Raw genomic sequence first — 21747 nt, forward strand, 5'->3', positions numbered from 1 at the left:
AATAAGAAAAAAAAATGTTTTGCACAAATTGCACCTGTGACAAACCTAACGGGATAGAAACAATCACTGCTTATTCAGCTTTTCTAGTTGGAGATCTGTACAATCTTTATACTACATGGAAAGATAGATTCCTGTGTTCTGCACAGATTAGGAATTATTCTTTCTGTAATATCCCTGATGAATGGTTATATGAACTTATTTTGAATAATTTCATCTTATGCTTTGGTATAATTTGTGGTAGAATATTTAGGACATGTGGAAAAGGATTTAAAAGGAAAACAAAAATAGCCCATAGCCTGACAATTGAGAAATAACTTAGAGGTTCTTTCTCAAGTTGAGCTGAACCTGGGCTCTTTTGCCCCACGGATCGGGTTCCCTTTTCTAAAGATGCATTTCTCAGAATCCATTTGCACCCTTTTCTATGTGACAGCCCTGAACCAGGTGAAGGCAGCTTTTACATCTCTCCTTAGCCTTCTCTAGATTAAGCAGACTGTTACCTTCAAATAATCCTCAAAACACATAGTTTCCTTCAGAGGCTTAGAAGTTTGACATTACCCATCTTAAAAGCTTTGTTATTACAACCATGATATCATAAAGCTTCCTATGCACTGTGTATTAGTCTGTATTAAAATAATAATATTTGAAATTACTTATCATTAAGTAAGACTGGCGGTTCAGGAAGCCACATAGTGTTTTCGATTTGAATATTCCCTAACCCATTGCCAAGGTGTCATCCTAAATGGTATGCTTTCAGAAGCAGTTGCCATTGAATTGTTACTATATTGTCATTGAAACAAAGTTCTCCGAGTACATGTCATTCACTTAATCATCCAGTCCTTTGATATACAATTGTTTTCTACTCTATACAAGACACTGGGATACCATGAGAACCTGACAATCTCAGTTCCGGCCATCCCAGAAATTACTCTCAAGGAAGAGATTCAGACAAGTCAACAGGCAGTTACAAGGCAGTGTGTGTGATGCTACAATGGGCCATAGGATCTATCAGGTGGTGACCTAAAGGTGAGAGGAAGCTTTCTGGAGGAAGTGATACCTAAGTTCAGATCTGAAGGACCAGTGAGAATTAGCCAGGGCATGGGGGAGGGCACGAGAGGCGCCTTCCAGGGTGTTCCAGGCACAGAACAGCATGAATGGAATCCCAGGGGCAAAAGAAAGCACAGTATATTCCAGGATGGAAAGAAGTTCAGTGTGACTGAGAGTGGAGTTAGAGGTCAAGGGTGGTAGGGTTTGCTGTTTGAGAAAGTAACTGGGGCCAGATTGTGAAGGACCTTGAAAAACTTGGTAATAAGTTTAGACTTTGTTCTAAAGATCAGGAGAATCTGCTAAAATTTTTTCCAGGAAACAGATTAAAGATGGTCCTCCACACTATAAAAGGGATAGCCTAAAGCATTGATTTATTTTGATTTTCTCAACTTTACTTTCTCATCTTTAAAATGAGGACAATAGCACATATCTCAAGGATTGCTATGAGATTTAAATGGAATATTAGAAAAAAATGAAGCTAGATCAGTGTCTGGCTTATATTAGGAGCCTAGTAATATCTCTGACACCCCACAAGTCTACGATATTATATTTTTATTGATATCTTATTTATTTTATAATATGTTGATAACTGAATTGACTTTGAATTACTGAATGATTCTTTAACTATAGTAAGGCCCATGTTGCTGTTCAATGAATGACCATACCAATAAGCCAAGGGGCAATCAATGTTCCCATACAAGTAATTAGAATTGTGAGCCACATGTTAATATTACTGAACCAGGTTCATTTTGCCCTACATGCAGCTAGACAAAGTGCTAAGATGCTGAGGTTTACAAGGCAACCAAGAAAGGAGACAGTAGAACAAGTCTCAGATTTGCCTCTGCAAAGGCAAGAGGCTGGGGTATTTGGGAAATGAAGAATAAAGAAGCAGAATAAACACCTGGGGCATGGGGAATGGAGTGTGGGGGGCACAGGGAGCTCAGGAAAAGGTGATTGGAAAGAGGTGTAGTAATCTCTGTGCAGGTGTAACTAAGCTACAGGGCTCTGCACATGCTTAGCATGATCTGAGCATAGGGTTTCAGCCCTCCGATGTCACAAGGTAATTGAGGGGACACTCATGCGTGCCAGGTGGAGTGTTGGTGGTCCTATCCAGTCTTAACCAGTTCAGCTCTAACTAGACATGGTTAACTCCAAGTTCCCTGACGACTCAGGCAAACATCTCATTGTTTAGGCTCCCTGTCAATTAGAGGGCCTACAAGTATTTGTAGCAAAAAACAACACGACCTTAATCAGTGAAGGCAAGTTACAGGTGAAATGGACTTAACTGAGGATTGACCATGGTCTCACTAACTTTCAGGATTATCGGAAGCAGCAACGTTGGATTTTTTTCTGTCTTTCGGCCTCCTAACTAAGCAAATGTGTTATTTTCTCAAAGTTAATGTTTTCTTTAGAGTTCATATATTGTGCTTTTAAGATTGCTCAATTGTTGCTATCTTGCCAAACCACATCCATGATAGAACAGAGAAAAAGGCAGAGAGAGAAAGGGGGAGTGAGAAAAGGATGTGGTGGGGGTGGGCAACCACAATTTAAGAATGACACTTTTGGTTTATGCAGCGTAAGATAACTTTCCTTTATGCTATGGAAAACCATATGCCGATCAAAGATAAAATTGTGCAAAACAGGAGTTCCTGTTGTAGCTCAGCAGGTTATGAACCCAACTAGTGCCCACGAGGATGAGGGTTCAATCCTTAGCCCTGCTCAGTGGGTTAAGGATCCGTTGTTTCTGTTGCTGTGGCTGTGGCGTAGGCTGGCAGCTGCAGCTCTGGTTTGACCGCTAGCCCTGGAACTTCCATATGCCATGGGTGTGTCCCCCCCAAAAAATTACACAAAACAATAACCTATGATCATCACGATGATCACTGTACAACTATAAATGTAATACGATTCATTGCATAGTTAAAAAACAATAACCTATGATAGTTGAAAACTGATTAACATTATGCATGTTTGAAATGTACATTTTATATTTATTTAATATTTTTAGGGCTGCACCCACAGCATATAGTAGTTCCCGAGCTGAGGTTGAATTGGAGCAACCCCTAGCAACACGGGATTATTAGCAACATGGGATCTGAGCCACATCTTCAGCCCACACCACATCTCACAGTAACACCAGATCCCCAACCCACTGAGTGAAACTAGGGATCTAACCTGCATCTTCATGGATACTAGTCAGGTTCTTAACCTGCTGTATCACAATAGAAACTCCTGAAATGTAAATGATTTTAAATAAAATCATCTTTGGAAATGTGATTCTCCCCAGACAATGCAAATAGATTTACATTTTCCTTCATTATTTTATCAAGTAAGTTTGCTTAGCAAAACCATGCTATAGCAACTCTATTGTTCTTAGGTGTTACTTTAAAAATAAATTGGCTAGGGAATTCAGTCTGGAATCCAATGGCAAGGAATTCTAGCCAGCCAGGGATTCTTATAGGCGATTCCAAAGTCATACCAAGATGGAAGGAGCAGAATTAATTCTGTCCAATACCAGTGGACAAACCAGTAGATAAAACAACATGGTAACAAAATTCTGGGATCTCTTTTTCCCCAAAATAGGCAAATTATTTAATAAAGGGCTAGATTTTTAGCAGAAACCACCTGGCCCTTAAAATAGAGATGAATGTACAGAGAAAACCATTATATTCTGTGCAGCTATAAGGTTAGTGATTGTGATTCAAGAGTTGACATTTATTTTATTTTTTCACATTTCAGAGGCAGAATTAGTACCATATGGCAACTTAACCATCGGGAAGTTAAAAATCACAAGATGATAAATTTCTGCTTTTAAAATATAAAGTGGATCAAAATGCTTTAGGCTTCTCTTTGTTTTTATTCCACCTGTCCTTTCTCTGGGAAGCTCACCATAGAGGATCAATCACCCAGAAGATGTTTAATACTACATTGGCAATGATAAACATTATGTACATACATATGTAAGATGTGAGCTCGGGTTTACTAGTGGAAGAGGAAGGCCTTCATTGAAATACTTCCTTTTAAGGGATCACTCACTTTTTTCTCATTCTCTAGAAACTTCACCTATGGAAAACCAAGCATTCTTTCTTTAAACTTCTGATGATTACTTTCTTTCTCATTTAATTAAAAGACATTTCTATTTAGAGGTGTCCCAAATATCCTCCCTATAACTTAGTGCCCCAAATTACACTGTTAGAGCTTTATTCCTTTAGTTAAAGGCTAAATGGCTTGCTACAATAAAAATATCCCCATAAAAATGTAGCGATTTGTCTTTAGAATCATACTGCGGCTCTTGACTCCAGTGTAGACAATGGAATGCTCCAAATTATCACTGCAGAAGGAGAAAGATCTGAGTAAAAATGGTGCAGAGGAGTTCCCATTGAAGCTCAGAGGTTAACAAACCCCCATGAGGATGAGGGTTTGATCCCTGGCCCTGATGAGTGGATTAAGGATCTAGCATTGCCATGAGCTGAGGTATAGGTCACAGAGGTGGCTTGGATCCCACATTACTGTGACTGTGGTGTAGGCCGGCAGCTGCAGCTCTGATTAGACCCCTAGCCTGGGAACCTTCATATGCCATGGGTGTGGCCCCAAAAAGACAAAAAAAAAAAAATGGTGCAGAATAGGGGGACTGTAGCTGCCAACATAGATAAGCTGCTACCCAGAGAACTGGCTGAGCTCAGCTGCAGGTGTAGGGGGTTCCAAGTAGGTGGCTCCTTTTATTCCTGTGGTGTAAATATATGCAGGCAACGATTCTGGAGGATCTACATTTGAGTTCTGGGGCAGAATCTTCTAAGCAGTAATCAGTGGGAAAGCTTTTTATGGCTGACTTCAAACAGACCCAGCAGGTAGTCATAGGCATCCCAGAAAAGTCATACTGCAATTCCTTCCTTGATGGATTATCAGAAGCAACAAGGAAAAGAAATGGAAAGGGCAGGAGCAAGAGTAAAAAATAAAATTGAATTTGTAGTTGTGGCATAATGTTTACACTTTAAGAATGAAACTTTAGGAGTTCCCATCATGGCTCAGTGGATTAAGAACCTGGCAAGTATCCATGAAGGTGCGGGTTCAATCCCTGGCCTCGCCCAGTGGGTTAAACGATCCGGTGTTGCCACTGAGCTGTGGTGTAGGTCACAGACATGGCTTGGATCTGGCATTGCTGTGGCTGTGGCATAGGCTGGCAGCTGCACCTCTGATTCAACCCCTAGCCTGGGGACCTCCATATGCCAAAGGTGTGGACTAAAAAAAAAAGAATGAAAAAGCTAAAGATGGTGATAAAGCTAAAGATCTCTTTGCAATGAGTGTATCAGCTGAAAACAAGAAGAGAAAAGAGGAGAATCTAGGGGAAAATCTGAGTGGAGACATCTGCCACTTGGCCCAATCTAAAGACCTCTTTAATACCCAGTGAAGTCAGCTCTGGAGTTAACATTATAAGCACATTTTTAGTTATAATGAATATTCCCAACGATACCCGCCATTTATCAAGCACTGCAACAGGTTCTATATTAAGCTTCTCTCAGTTAATTTTCTTAATAACCTGGGTGTTATAATTATCATCATTTTACAGATGAGGACACTGGGGCTTAGAGTTAACTAGTTCACCCCAAATTTCAGAGATAAGCAATTGTATTCATTTGCCAGTATTAGTAAGCCATTGTCTCGGTGGCTTGAACACTAGAAGTTTATTGCCTTAGAGTTCTAGAGGCCAGAAGTCTAAGACCAAGGTATCATCAGAGCTGGTTTCTTCTGTGGCTTCGCTCTTTGGCTTATAGACGATATATAGATGGCTGCCTTCCCTCTGTGCCTGTCCTAATCTCTTCTTAGAAGGACACCTCAGAATGAAATTATGATCCACCCTCATTTTACTTTACCTCTTTAAAGGCACAATCTACAAATGCAGTCATATTGTGAGGTAGTAGGGGTTAGAACTTCAACGTATGGATTTTAGGGGGATACAATTCAGCCCACAATAGTGATTCTTTTTCATTTTTAAGGTAGATATCAATTTACCATAGATAACATGATGGAGTTACAACAGTAAACAATTATGGTGGCTAAGGAAACAGAAACTAGGTATGTTAACACAAGAAACTTGACCCAAGGAAACGGTCAAATAGGTGAGAGAATCAATGAGAAGCCCAACAGAGACAACTTCGAGGTGAATAAGCACAGGAAAGTATCCTAAAATTGATTGGAGAAAGGGGGTAGCTGGTGTCCCTGGAGCAGTGTGGTATCTGGGGCCACATGGTGGATCTGAACCATTGCAGGCCTCCCAGGAGGAGCTGGGACTACAGGGGGAAGACCTGGCTAGTGATGGTGCCATGGAGGACACAGGTGCTAAGGAAATACCACTGAAACACCTTGAAGAGGAGAAATATCTTGACTTCTCCTCTCTTCCAGTGCCTGCCTCTGGATGGACCTCCCCCCAAATTGGAGGGCATGAGAAATGCAAAGATGTAGTTTCCATAATTTCCTGTGGTAAAGAGCTGAGCATGGGAAGGACAAGAATGGCTCTAAGAGCAAACTGCCAAAGCCCAACACCGCCCTGTAGAGTTTGAGTGGCCCGCACATGATGTTTCCTGACTAGTGGTTTGTGGACCTTATAATGTCATCAGTTAAATCCCTTTAACAACTGCAAAGCAATAGTACTCAGTTCAGACCTGGATTAAAGCCAGTGCTTGCTTGTATAGATTAGAAAAGCCCCATATTTTCTACTGATGGAGTGTTTCCTTCCCAGTTTTTCTTAGCCCATGAGATTGTTCTCTAAATGAGCAAATGCTTGCAAAGAGCTTTGAGATTGTAAAAATATGACTTCCCTGACAATTGCTTCATTTGCAACCTGTCTTTTTTGCATACTTTCTCCTTTCATCTGCAGTTCTTTGAGGAAGGAACATATCTTTGCAGAAATCTGTGGTTCCCAACAGCATCAGGATTGATCATAAGACAGATGTGGAGGCCTTTGTGAGGCTGGGACTGGGAGAAGGGGGAGTACATGTTTCACGAAGCTAGGATCTTCTGCAGCGATGCACAGGAGAGAGGCATGGAATGTCAGACATGTGAACAGAATCATTGAGAGCCACGGAGTTTCTATGCAGAGACTTTTTCAAGACCTGGACTGTTTTTGCCTGCTTAATGTGCTCTGCATTTTCTGCAGTCAGACCCCACTGCATGGTTAATGACACAAGTTCTAGGAAGCTTTGGGATTGTGCTGGTAGACCCTGGAGATGTTAACCTTGTCAAAGCAGAAAGAGACAACATACTTACCGTGCCGTAAGACACTCAGTTCCCAAGCCCCTCAAGCGACTGGTAGGCAAGAGATTTGATGCAGACACACTAATCACACCAGATTTCTCTCTGAAAGCAGCAGCTACCAATCCTCCCTCCTAAAAATTCAGATCAACAGAGGACTAATTTTGAGTAATTTAGTGAGATAACAGGTAATAGCAGCAAGTATCCTAGGGGTAGGGGTAAGCAAGCAGCCTGGTGCACAAGAGAATACACACCTCTTTTGGCCAGCACACCTAGGTATAAAAGGTGTATACAGCAGAGGGACAGCTGATGAGACCACTGCAAATGGAGGTACATTCATTAGTAAACACAATTTAGCCCTTAGGATACTGCTGCTCCCACTGAGTAATAGTACATTCATGGCATCAATATTTGTGACCCAGGATAAATAATGACAACACAAGGGACTTAGTCATCACAGGTGTACCTCCTTGCTTCTTGGTGGGCCTCGGGTGATCAGGCTTAGTCTACATCTAGCTGCTTCCCCTGCTAACTCTTGTGATGGTTACTATCTAAGCTACCATTTTGGCAGGGGCTGTATCTAAATTTGTATTTGTTTTATCCCCAGTATCCATCAGAGTGTCTGGTACATGGTGGGAAAAATTCATCTCTAGGATGTTCTTTGTCTTTCCACATAAAATGTTTGAAGTATTTTCCCATCATAGTTAATAAACACTGTGGTTGAAATTGGTTTTACTTTCTTAGCAAATGAAATAATGTGATTTCGCAATGTGAAATCATAATTCAGCTTCAGTGAATCTGTTTTCAAATTCTGTCCCAGATTTTCTGGAGGAGGAGGCATTAATTGTAAATGGGAATTTGGGTAAGAGGCTTCAGGTTTGGAGTGTCCCAGAGCTCTGTGGTAGTTACCCCATCTTATTCTTCAATCTAGGACACCTGGGAGTGGTTGAGATTTAAAATGCTTTTCAAACGTGGCTGCTCATTGGAATCACTTTGGGAGTTTTGAAACTTCTAATGCCTGGGTCCTGGATTCCGAAGTAACTGGTTTGAGGTGCAGAATGGGCACTGGGAGTTTAAAAGTATCCCAGGTGATTCTAATATGCAGCCAAGGTAGAGAACCAAAGTAAGAATCTTCTCTTCTGCAAATGTGGGCACTTAATGTTACTGATGATGAGTCTCAAATAATCTCATCCATTCATTTTCTTAGGTTACCAACAAAGGGAGATGTGGTCCATCCTTTATGGAAATCGGAAGTACTTTCTTATAGATACCAATGTTTGGTAGATGGTGACATTGACTTATATAGCCTGCTTTCCTTTCCTCATGATAATCTCCCACCTGTCCCTCTGCCTTGTGGGCTCCCAAGAGCATTTGGTTTTAAGGAGCTTCCTACTAACTACCATGATGAAACTGGTATAAAGCAATGAAACCTAGTGAAGTTACCAAGGCTCCAGAAGCTTTTAATCATCTTGATAGTGGCAGTCTCTTTAACAGCTCATGCCTCTCCCATCTGAAATAGTGACTAGATGCTGGGGCCCAGCAAACCTCTCCGCTGACTTCTAATTTCTTTCTCTTTTAGACAACAAAGTTCAGGCCAAGATACAGTCACCGACTCATCCCCACCCCCACAACCTGCTGCAGCATCTGGGCAGGTGGATCCTGGTCCTAAGTGAGCCATTTTGTGTGCATGAGTCCCTCCAGCCCAGGGGCTGGATACTCACTTCACTGCCTTTTATTGTGTCAGCCTGGTCATCTAACCTCTTTTATTTATTTTATTTTTTTCACCTAACTTCTTTTACAACATTGCCTCTATGGAAAAATGTGTTTCAAATTGTAAACAACTCACATACAAATAAACTTTGGGAACTCAATCTGTTTGAAAGTTGTAGATATTTATAATGCAGTAAACATTAGTCAAACAAAAGAACTCATAACATGAATTAATCACTGTTTCAGCCTTAAGTGATAAGTAACATTAGCAATAAAACTAAGGTGCTGGAAAGTGTCAGAGGGTCTATCAGGAGCATACATGTGGTGCTATTATGCTTATGATCGAGATAACTGCCAAGATCCGAGGAGGTGCCTGGTCCTCAGAATTAGCATTCATTTGGAATAATAGTTTACAAGGAAAGGTCCCTTACTCTGAGTCGAACACATACTAAATATAATTGAATCCTCCCCAAAACCATGTGGATTAGGCTCTATTATTACCTACATTTCACTGAGACACAGAGAGGTGAAATAACTTTCCCATAGCATATGGCTCATGAATATTTAAGGTTTTCAATGGGCACTTATGATCTCTGAGACAGATCACAGGAGTGGGGTAAAGGATGTCCTCATGTGTTACACCTAAACATGGCCTTGGCTCTGCAGCTCCCTGAGGACACCATCAGAAGGGGCGGAGTCTTGCGTGTGCGTGCACGCATGCGCACACAGGGCTTGTCAGTATACAGTTGAATATTTGTTTAATTTTAAGTGTACTGAAGGATTAGACTTTAAGTGCTCTGTCTGTCTGATTTCCCCAACACTATTCTTGCTCATGCCTGAGTGCCATCTTAGAGGAGTCCCTGAAGCCTACACCTTCTTATGGACTTGAAAACAACTGAGCTTTTTCTATTTAGGTCTTCATCAAATACAATGAACTCTGACTTTTCTTAATTTCCACAGTCAGCTTTGAAATATATTTTCGTCTCCTAGAAGAATGCTCTTTTTTAGCAGAAATTATCAAACCTCTAATATTAAAAAAAATACATTTTGGAAGTATGAGCAAACTGCAAACAAAACAAACTGTGAATAAATACTTTATAAAGTCTCTTGAACGAAGACTCCTAGTTCTTAATTTTTGGAATAGTTTTTATTATCTTCTAAGATTCAGCTATGCCTCTCCTAGGAATAGGTAGTATATTTCTATGACCTCAGGGCAATAGGATAATTACTGGTCCATTAAAATAATCGCCAACGCACCATAAATGAGTATAATTTTTCTTGGAGATCAAGAAATGAAGTATGAGTAAGATGCATCATAATGTAAATAAAATAAAAAGGGACCAAGGAGTTACAGATTCAAATTTCCACACTTAAAAAATTATAGGTTCACAATTTTAACCCACAATTTTATAATTTAAAAAAATTTGTGAATATAGTAAGCATTTCCATGATTCTATTGGTGGCAGGCTTCATTTGAACCTATACTATATTTGTGATACTATATTTGTGGGCCCTGAAAATTCCTTTTTGAATGCTTATCCATACGTTTTGCCTCAGAAATTTTAATGTGTTTTATTATTGAGTGATATCCAGGTTCTGCTGTGGATGTCACATGATATGTAGCATATATTAGTAGTATTAATTGTTTAAAATGGAAAAATTCTAAACTCTAAAAATAAAGGCTCCAAGAACTTCAGATAAAAGATTTTAGACCTTTTAAAAGAGGAGCATTTGACTAACATATAAGTTCAGCAAAATGTATCAGTCTGCTACTAAAAACTCACTCATTCTCATCACAAGGAAAAACATTTTTTCCTTATTTCTTTAATGCTGTAGCTATATGAGATGACGGATGTTCACTAGACCTATTTTGGTAAGTATTTCATAACATATGTAAGTCAAATCATTATGTTATATACTTTATGAAGTGCTGTATGTCCATTATATCTCATTAAAACTGGAAAAAACTCATTCATTAATTAGCAAGTATTTATTGAATATCAAATCTGGGAATATAACTGTGATTAAAACTAGGACAGTGGCATGAGGAAGAGGAAACATAAAATTGTCGCACATGGGAGTATATATATCCAAATTCAGTTAGGTACTCTAAAGGACTTTTGATATCATCCAGCCTAAAAAATACATGTTTTAAAAAACTTCTAAACTGATCATGCTGGTATCAAGTCACTATGATGACGGAGCTAAAAGGTCCTTTCACCACTTTAACACAAGTGCACATGAAACAGGGATGTGTTTGCCAGTCCAACATGGAAGTGCAAGGTAGTCAATGAAAAAGGCATTTTCTCGAAAGAAAGAGGGTGTTTGGGTGAGAGCAAATATATCAACTCAACCTGGCATGGGTGGAATTTATGTGTGTTTATTTGAATGTATAGTCAATAGCGTGTGTGTGAGAAACAACTTGTTTAACCCTTGCCACTTTATGCAATATATAAATAGCAAGCATATAAAATAGGAGTTATTTTTACCACTGTTTTATCGCTGTGATAACTGAGGCACAGAGAGGTTATAGTAATTTTCCTGTGTCATGTCACTAAAAAGTGGCAAGCCTTAAAATGAACACCTTACTGCTCCTGATGCTAATTGTACTTACAAACGTGAGTCAATGGGGACTAAGGTGAGGGAAAGAGTGTGGAAGAGGGAGAAAGCTTTGGGTTTGTAGACTAGGGAACTGGGTTCAAGTCCTGATTTTACTATTACTCGTTACATGATATTGAGCCTTAGCTTTAAACTATAGATAATAGTAACTGCTTCTCAGAGTGGCTGTTAAGGTTGAATGCATAGCCACTAGATTTGTAAAATTAAGTCTGAGAACCATGTGTTGATAAGAATGTAGAACAATGAGAATGCCCCTCACATCCTATTGGTAGAAGTGTAAATTGGTAAACCTTTGGAAAATAGGTTGACATTATCTTATTAAGCTGAATAAGTATTTACTCTATGACCTAGAAATTCCACCTAAAGAAACTGTGCACACCTACACTAAATATATGTACAAGAATGTTCTTTGCAACATTACTTGTCATGGCCCCAAACTGGAAACAAGCCAAATGTCTACACACAGAGGAATGGACATATCAATTGTGAAAAAGTCCCACTACGGAACATAAGAAATTAGTGAAAGTGAATGAACTTCAGCCACGTAAAACAACATAATTAAATTTTAAATCCATTGTTGAATTTAAAAAGCAATTCACAGGAGAGTACACACAGTGTGATACCATTTTTATAAAAGAATACAGCAAGCAAATTTTAAAATATCTCATTTAGAAATAGAGCCATGTGAGGTTAAATTATTTTTGAATAATAAGGAAATAATAAACTCAGATTTCAGATTGTTGTTACATGTGTGGGGGACAGAGCATAAATAGGTGTGTGTGGGTGCTGATCTGAGACAAGCACATTCATAAGCTTTAACATTATTAATGATCCGATTCCTCTATTGGATGGTAAGGTCATAAATAACCTTTTTTTTTTTTAGCTTTTTAGGGCCGCACCCATGACATATGGAGGTTCCCGGACTAGGGTTTGAATCGGAGCTGTAGCTGCCAACCTACGCCACAGCAATGCGGGATCTGAGCCACATCTGCTATCTACACCACAGCTCATAGCAACACTGGATCCCTGAGCGAGGTTTGGGATCGAACCTGTGTCCTCATGGATGCTAGTCAGACTCTTTAACTGCTGAGCCACAATGGGAACTCCACAAATACCAATTTTTAAAAATTAGTTTTCATAATGTAATCTTACATATAATCTTTTGCAAGCATCAGATGCTACAGAGTACTCACTAAAAAGTCACATTTTTTTTTTCCATGCCCACAGCATGTAGAAGATCAAAGCCACGCCACAGCCGCGACCTGAGCCACTGCAGTGACAATGCTGGATTCTTAACCCACTGTGCCACAAGAGAACTCCAAAAAGCCCTATTAATGTAAATCTTTTGAGGAGTTGTACTCCTCTATCCCCCTATTCTCAGCATCTTGTCCAGAAATAAACACACATAGTAGGATGGATTTATCAAACCAATGATACCTGGCTAAAGAGAAAATAAAAGGGTACAATATTCATGAAGTGCTTTGCAAATAAAAAGTGCTATACAAACAATAGGTATTATTAAAAGAAAAAAATTAGAGTAATATCGTTTAGTTCTTGTTCCCCCAAGACTGAATTGCTTTAATTGGTGGTCTTTCAAGGAAATCCTTCCATTGTAGATGCATAATGCATTGGATCTGTGCCCTCAGACCCACTCATTTCTGGTGGAACACCAAAATAAGTTTATTTCCAACCTGTTTCTTCTTTAAGTTTTAAGAGTGAGCCTTTTCTTTAATAGTAGGTGGGGCTGTTCACAACGTAAGGAATACCTGTCAGTCTGAAAATACTGAAAATGATGAGGAAAAAAGAACTGGGCATTCTTCTTCAAAAACACTTTTCTCTGTTCCTATGGGAAAACCCCACGGTGGCTGTTACAGAGACAAGGAGGGAAGATATAAGTGTGTGGTGTGCAAAAGCAAGTAATTTGTTTATAGTTTATGCCATGTGTCTAAACTTCATCTCTCACCTAGCTCTGCAAAGCAAGGTAAGGAGATAACCCTTCCTCTTTTCTCTAATGGCCCACCCGATCGAATGTTACTATTTCATATGTCTTTTACTTTGATTTTAAATGTATTCTCAATATGACCTTTTTATTTTTGACTCTCCTTTATACACCTGGGCATCATTCCTGTCTCAAGAATAAAGGCAAAGAACTAAGACAGAAATCCTTTGTATAATTACCAAACAACAATTAGAGTTTATTGTGTGTGTGTGTGTGTGCGCGCGCGTGCGCGCGCACGCACGCACCTTTTAATACTCTACTATATTTTCCTTCCTCAAAACAGAGGCTGCCCTGAAGTGCGGTTATAAGTCTGTTTACACCACCCAGATATCAAATTGACTTGCTAATGGTAACTCTTTCTTGGTATCCATGGGTTACTGTGTCATGTGATTTGACATCAAGTACAGACAGTGCTGATTAGGAGCATCCAGCTCTGTCCATCTCCGTGCATCACTGAACCATCTGGTCATTTATTCACTAATAAGCCCCTAATGGCCCAAATATTCACCGGCCTGTCATTGTGACATGGCATAAAATGCCTACATCTTTCAACTCGCTTTGACATGTTGCTTGTTTCACATCAAAACCCGTCATTTACAGGAAAAGAGCTCAGAGGGGTAAAAACTTGACCTAATCTGCAGTGTTAACACAAAGACAGAGGCTTGGTATCTAGTAGCCTGACGGAAAGCGTGTAAATGGGCAGGAATTCATTTTGTACATTTTTTTTCCATTCTCATTTTACAACATTCTTTAAGTTTAGTATCATTCCTAATATGGGATTTTATGTGGGCTCTGCGTTGAAATATCTATCCTGTATCTGTTTAAAGAGCGCTTTAAAGGAAAAAGCTTCCTGGAGACATGGAGCTTGCCTGTTTACATTTAAATGGGCAGAGGAAAAAATATAACACAGAATGGACCCAAAAAGCAGCTCTATGCGATTCTTAGAAGATTATGGTTTGTTATTTTAACCCTCTCTTCTTCTCTGTTCATCTTTTCCAGCTTAATATGATTTTCCTCCACATTACATCTGTATATGATAAGAAATTTGAGATTATCCATGTTTGAAGCAGTTGATATTATCGCCAGAGAAATAATGAAAGGCTGGAACCCCCACCTTCAGTCTCAACCATTAGGAAAGAGAGACTAAAACTCTGCAAACTGACTGGCGTAAGCAGTGTTAAAATAATAAAAATTACAAGGGGGTGAAGAAGGGGGAAATGCAGTCTTGGATCATTCGGTGCAGTTGAAATCCTGGTCCTTAAGTGGAGTTTAAACATCGTGTAACTGAGGTTCCCTAGCTGTTTTTAGGTGGTTTGTACTTTATTGACATCACTAAAACGGACATTTTTCTAAAATATCTCCCTACCCCATGTGTCTGTCTCCTTTTATTGTCTTGTTTTTTAAAACACGGTGTTTTTTTCTTTTTTCTTTTTTCTTTAATGGCAGCCTGCTGTAGTTTAGGTGTAGCATATTGTTTTCCCATTGCTTTCCCTTACCCATCACCCAGAGCCCTACCGCCTCCCCCAGGTCTGTAGGTTAGGAGAACGTAAGCACCTGAGGATTTCTCCCAGCTCATATCCAGAGACTTGTGGGAACCAAAGGGAGTGGAGGTGGTGGAGAATGCACCAACCTGGCACACAGAGTGACAGGGGCTCCTGGTTTATCTGCCACTGGCTGACTTTCTTTATGGGCATGGCAGAACCCAGATATGGTGCTGTTGGTCCCATGATGTCCACTGGCAGGTGGACTCACATACCTGTTGGGCCCAGTTAACCTAGGGCTGTGCCCTAACCAGCAGCCCTGTACTTCCCAAGAAATGAAGCTAGAACCAGAGCCTTGTCTGAAGGATGATGATTGAGGTCAAGTTCACCACCGGTACATCCCCAGTACTCCCTTCACTTTGTTTTCTGATTTATTCATGCAGATCTTTTCAAAAAGAGGAGCCCCTTTGCTTCCATGCTGATTTGAAAATAACCCAAGTTCTCTACTGCCCCAGAAGCAGCTCTTCAAATTTTAATTTTCTTTTCCTCTCTATTTAGAAAAAGTCTATTATGTTGGTCATTAACTTCCTCATCCTCCTGTCACCACTCATTCTTTGCTTGTAGTAGCTTCATGAAAATTTCAGGACAACTAAAACTCAGTCCTCTTCATTCCACAGGATTGTAGTAAAGCCTTACCACCTCTCTTTGCCATGAAACTACATCACAAAATTGAAGAGAAAACGGAAACTCCCTTGTTTCTTTTGGGACCATGCATTCCTGATTTCCTGGGATACTTCTTACTTAAAGTATTCCTTCTTACCATGCCCTTAATCAGCCTTGCCTAAAACCAACCACATGGCCTAATACTTTCTTTAGACAACTTATGTATTTGTTCGCCCATTCAGTTGACAGGCATGCATTGAGCATCCAGCATTTTTCTGGACACCGGGGATACAAAGATGAGTGAAGTGTTGCCCCAGCCCTTAAGAAGCTTACTCTGTAGTCGTCCTTTTAGAATAAGGGATTTGGGGACAGGTGGGCAGAAATGTGTTGGAAAAGACAAAGTGGGGAATTACTAGGGCTTAGTCACATAGAAATAAGTAACTTCAAAACAATTAAAAAAGAAAAGTCAGAGGTAGTATAGGAATACAGTGGAGAGAAGAGAATACCTTTGTATTCCTGTACCTTTATCCTTCTCTTGAAAACAAAGATCTACAAACCCCTCTCAGTCTCTCCCTATGTCCTCTCCCTCCTGTCCACACCCACTTCTCTCCACACCAGTAAGGGATTAGTGCCTCCAAAGCATACAAGTACTCTAGCATGGAATGGAAAGAAAGAAGGGAGGGGAGAAAGGAGGAGAGAAGCGAGAGGAGGAGGAGTAGGAAAAGGAGGAGGAGGAAGAAGAGAAAAACACGAGAGGTAAGGATGGAGGGAGGAAAGGAAAGAAACTCTTGGAAAAACCCCAAGCCCTCTGAACCCAGAAGCCCTCTGATTTAAATGCCTGGAAGTCCCTTACCTTATCTGAGACTCAGTGGCTTTCTCCATCAAGTGCTCATTGCCCTTGGCGGATTGGAGGAAGGCCTGGCACAGGACATCATCTACTCCCTTCTGGTCTCATTGTCTCCCCAGTCTTTTCTGATATCTATGATTGTCTACATTTGCCTTTTCTGTAGCTTCTCTCTTTTTTGGCAGTAGTATAGTTCTTTATTAGCAAACTTATATATCAGTATTATTAATGGCTGAATAATATTCCATATATATCTATCTATCACATTTTCTTATTCACTCATTGGTCAAATGGCACTTAGGTTATTTCCGTATCTTGACTATTGTGAATAATGATGCAGCAAACATGGGTGTGCAGATATCTCTTCAAGAATCTGATTTCAACTCCTTTGGATATGTACCCAGAAGTAGGACTGATGGATCATTCAGTAGTTCTATTTTTAGTTTTTTGAGTAGTTCTGTGGTTTTTCTGGATGTCCCCTCTTCTTTTCCTCCATGATGTGTCCTCTACGCTTTCCTGAGAAGTGGGGGAAGGGTGAGATGGGTTCCATCAGAACAGGTTATGTTCTTGGCTCTGTTCTTCTAGCCAGAGAAAAGGACTAAAAGGCATCCAGCAACGTAATTTCAAGATTCTGAAAAGATTTCTTGGGTTGCAAAAAGGATTAATAGAGCACACTATTTTGTTTGTTATTCCTGATATGTGGAGTAACGTGTAACTGGGAGTCGAAAGACCCATCTCTGTTCTGCCATTGTCTAAGTGTATGACTGTGAGAGGCTGGTCATTGTTCTCACACTGGACTGTCCAAGAGCCCCGGGGTGCCACTGATGTAATATTCAGGTGAAAACTGTTTTACATTTCAAAATACTTACGGAAACAGAGAAACTGAAATCATAGGTACACAATGAGGTTATTTAGGTAAATAAGAAAATCCAATTTATTTATTTTTTACTGTAGTAAAAATAAATAATACAAAATGTGCCTGTGTAAACATTTATAAGGGTACAATTCGATGGCATTAATTACATTCACAATCTTGTACAATCATCACCACCATCTATTTTGAAAATTTTTCATCACCTCAAACAGAAAGTCTGTACCCATTAGACAATAACTTCCTGCTGTCCCTTTCCCTCAGCCTCTAGTTGATGCTAATCTATGCTCTGTCTCTATGAATTTGCCTACTCTAGATATTTCATATAAGTGACTCATACAAGATTTGTCCTTTATGTTTGGTTGATTTCACTCAGCACAATATTTTCAAGATTCATCTGTGTGTAGCATACATCAGAACTTCATTTCTTTTTATGCCTGAATAATATTCCATTGTATGTATATAACACATTTGGTTTATTCATCTTGCTGTTGGACACTTGAGTTGTGACCACTCTGTTTCCATAATTTTGATTAGAATATTTATCAAATTATGCTAATCAAAATGCTGGGGAAAATTGCCATTCCCTAATTAGGAAGACAGTACAGTGTAATGATGAACAGGAGTTCTAGTGTTAGACTTCTGTTCAATTCCCATGACCTTTTCTAGCGAATGTTCAGTCTTATGTTTAGGTAAGGCAACCTCAGCTCTCTGAACCTTAATTTTTCCATTTTAAAAATGGGAATAATAATACCTATTTCATTGAGTTCCTGTGAGGCTCAAACACAATAATGTAAAGCACTTTGCATGTCTTTTGCATGTAGTTAACACTCAATAAATAGAAGCCATTTTCATTAGTTAAATTAAATCTGAAAGGCAAAGATCTTTTACAATATGGAGTTTGGAGGAGGTCGTCAAAAAACAATTAAGGAGGCATCAGTGATGAATAGTTTGGAAACTACTGAGACTTGGTGGTCTCCAAGGTTACTTCTAAGCTCTAAACATCTATAATTTGGCTGTTTTCAACTTGGTTCCAATGATCTAGGGGAAGGAAATAAAATGACTTAAAAATTAGAGAACCATGTTCTATTACATCACTGATTCCTCTGCCATTGCCTTTACGATATGATTTAGAGGCAGTGGACAAGTGTATATTGTCTTACGATTAATAGCATTAAAACAAATTCATGAATGCCCATCTGTTTGTGTGGTACTTTCCAAAGCACAGTTTGTGGAGTATGTTTGGAATTTTTAAAGTGCCATGGACTGGGATTCAGAAACCAAGTCTGTGTTATTTAAAAGGTTGACTGAAATATACATTGTTATCCCTGGAAATGAGAAATATTACCCACTACTTGTAGCAGAGATGGGTAAGTCTACCTTCATCCATCCTTTTCCTTTCGTGGCATTGTTGCAGCCAGGGACTCCATTTCTCCGCCTCCTGTTTCTAGGAGGGACTATATGACTGGTTTTCTCCCATGAAATGTAAGCTAAAGTGATGTTACTTCAAAGCCAAGGCAGATGAGAAGAGGGTGAAACTTCTTTGCCCTCCTCCCCCACCTTCCCTCCTGTTGTCAGGATAGAGAACCACAGGATAAAATCAGTAAACAGAGGAAGGGAACCACCTGCACTAAATGCTAAATAAATGAAACATGTTTCCATTGTGTTAAGCCAACTAAATTTTGGAGTTTTTTAAATCTGTTGTACCATAAGCATTACCCTAACTATACAAACCACTAGCTGGTCCATAAAGAATGAGTTCAAATGTCAGAGAATCACTGTCTGTCATGAGCAAATTACTTTCTCCTTTTAGAAACTTTTGGTTAACCCTCTTTGGCATTCAAAGATCTATTCATTTAACACTGTACTAGTTATTGAAAGTTAGCTCAAAGTCTCTCCTCTGGTGAGACTCGTAATCTCCTTTGCGTGAAAAAACATAAAAAACTAAGGTATCATACAAAGGAAAACTGATAAAAATAAAATGAGTATAAAAGAAATAATTTCTTCAGGAATTCAGAGAAGGACTGGTTTACTGCGGGAAAATTGTGAAGGATGCCAGGACTTTATAAGTACCTTGAAAAGGGGATAAGAGTTGGAAAGACAGAGATGACGGTATGGATATTCAAAATGGTGTTAACAGGGTAGAAAAATGCATGAACTAGGAATGAACAGAAATAAGAAGACTATAAGAATAAGGGATCACAACAGGATGCACAAGAGGATGCAATCTGAAATTATTTAATATCCATTTAAAAATATTTATTGATCATATGGTTCAGACACTAAGCTAAGTACTGGAGAGTAAAAACAGTCCTTACTCTCACAGAATTTCCACTCTATTGGTACAGACAGTTCTAGATTCAATCTGTATCTCCTCCAATTGTTAGCTATTTGAACACTTAACTTTTTGTAATTCTTGGTTTCTCATCCACATAACAAGGATGATAATAGCCCTGGAAAGTTGTGAGGATTAAATGAGATGATGAATTTGAAGCATTCAGCATAGTAACTCACCGACAGTAAACTCTCAGTGTTAGCTGCTGTCGCTTGGTTTGGTGGTGTTGGTGGTGCTAATAGTAGTGGACTATTTGGACGGGAGCAGAGACATCTGTGTTCAAAATAGTGGCACTTGAGCTTGGAAATGGAGTCTCGACCAAATTCATAAAGTCTTCTGAGTGTCAGATCAAAGACGTTGCATTTGATCTTTAGACAATGGACAACCTTTGAGGATTTTTGAGCCAGAAAGTAAAATGGCAACACCGAACAGATGGATTTGGATTGGGGTGGGGGGATGGGTAAAGAACAAAGGCCAAGAAGTCTATTAGGACACAAGTAGTGAAAGTGGATAATAGGATGTTCAGGGATTAGTTTTAAGTTTTTCCAGTTTGGCTAACTGAAAAGAGATGCCAGCATGATGGAATAGGGTGGGAGACTAAATGTGATTTAGAAATTGTAGAACGAGGAGTTCCCGTCGTGGCGCAGTGGTTAACGAATCCGACTAGGAACCATGAGGTTGCGGGTTCGGTCCCTGCCCTTGCTCAGTGGGTTAACGATCCGGCGTTGCCGTGAGCTGTGGTGTAGGTTGCAGACGAGGCTCGGATCCTGCGTTGCTGTGCCTCTGGCGTAGGCCGGGGGCTACAGCTCCGATTCGACCCCTAGCCTGGGAACCTCCATATGCCACGAGAGCGGCCCAAGAAATAGCAACAACAAGAACAACAACAACTAAAGACAAAAAGACAAAAAAAAAAAAAAAAAAAAGAAATTGTAGAACGTGAAAAAAATCATGAAATATTCAGATGGAAATATTCATCAGATAATTGCATATATGGATTTGAAGTTTGGAAGAAATTAGTAACTGGAAATACAGTTTTGTGAATCATTTAAATATATGTGATGGCCAAGTGGATGACTTCTCCAAAGCAGAGTGTATATGAATTAAAAATCAAAATCTAGTTAAACCTTGAAAAAGCTCTCCAGTGACATATAGGAAGAGAAAGAAGAATTAGCAGAAAAGTGGTCAATGTAGGAAGAAAACCACCATCATAGAGAGCAATGGAAGAGAACTTTTCAGGAAGGTAGAAGTGGTCACTTAATCATGGGACTCAGAGTTCAGCTGGAGAAAAGTCTAGCTGAAGTCAACCACATGGGTTCCTCTGCCTGTTGGTGCTGCTTTCAGGGCCTCTTTGTGTTAATGGTACGCTAATGAGAAAAATCAAACATAAATAAAATAATCCATAACTGAGGATAGAGCAGCCTGTGATCTAGCCAGCCCCACCTTCAGTGGAGGTCTGGGAAAGAGTTTGAGAGGGGTTTGTGAAAAGAATAAAGGGTAAGATTTTTTTAAAAGATGAACTTGGATTATAAATAAAAGGTTTATATGAAGTTTGAAACTTTGAGAATTTCTTAAGTAATGTACATTTGTTGTTTCCGTCACCATTGTGGGTTGGGTCAGGGAAAATAAACTGTTCATTCAAGGGTCCGCATTGCCTAATCTATACTACCTGGTAGCCAGTGCTGTTTGAAAGGAAAACCATAGGCTAGAAATGATACAGCTTCTGGAGTTCCCATCATGGCTCAGTGGTTAGCGAATCTGACTAGGAACCATGAAGTTGCAGGTTCAATCCCTGGCCTCACTTAGTGGGTTAAGGATCTGGCGTTGCTGTGAGCTGAGGTATAGGTCTCAGACGTGGCTTGGATCCTGCGTTGCTGTGGCTCTGGCGTAGGCCAGTGGCTACAGCTCTGATTGGACCCCTAGCCTGGGAACCTCCAT

The 21747-nt window shown here is 39.7% G+C and overlaps 1 protein-coding gene across 5 annotated transcripts in view; it reads right to left on the reverse strand.

Annotated features, from left to right (window-relative positions):
- Positions 1–21747, reverse strand: part of LOC146395993 (uncharacterized) — a 544253-nt gene that overhangs the window by 198760 nt on the left and 323746 nt on the right. Inside the window, exons 5-6 of one of the 5 annotated variants that reach the window (XR_014829620.1) lie at positions 7545–7608; positions 7306–7424 (exon numbers count right to left, since the gene is read on the reverse strand). The exons of the other annotated variants lie outside the window; for them this stretch is intronic. The gene's annotated coding sequence lies outside the window, so the exon portion shown is untranslated. The remainder of the gene's footprint in view (positions 1–7305; positions 7425–7544; positions 7609–21747) is intronic. 5 annotated transcript variants of the gene reach the window in all.

Source organism: Sus scrofa, chromosome 15, assembly GCF_054392235.1.
Source record: "Sus scrofa isolate SSC_HxYL_T2T_F1_AM1 chromosome 15, Sscrofa_HxYL_maternal_Yorkshire_Landrace_v2.0, whole genome shotgun sequence".
In the NCBI taxonomy this organism is placed as follows: Eukaryota; Metazoa; Chordata; class Mammalia; order Artiodactyla; family Suidae; genus Sus; species Sus scrofa.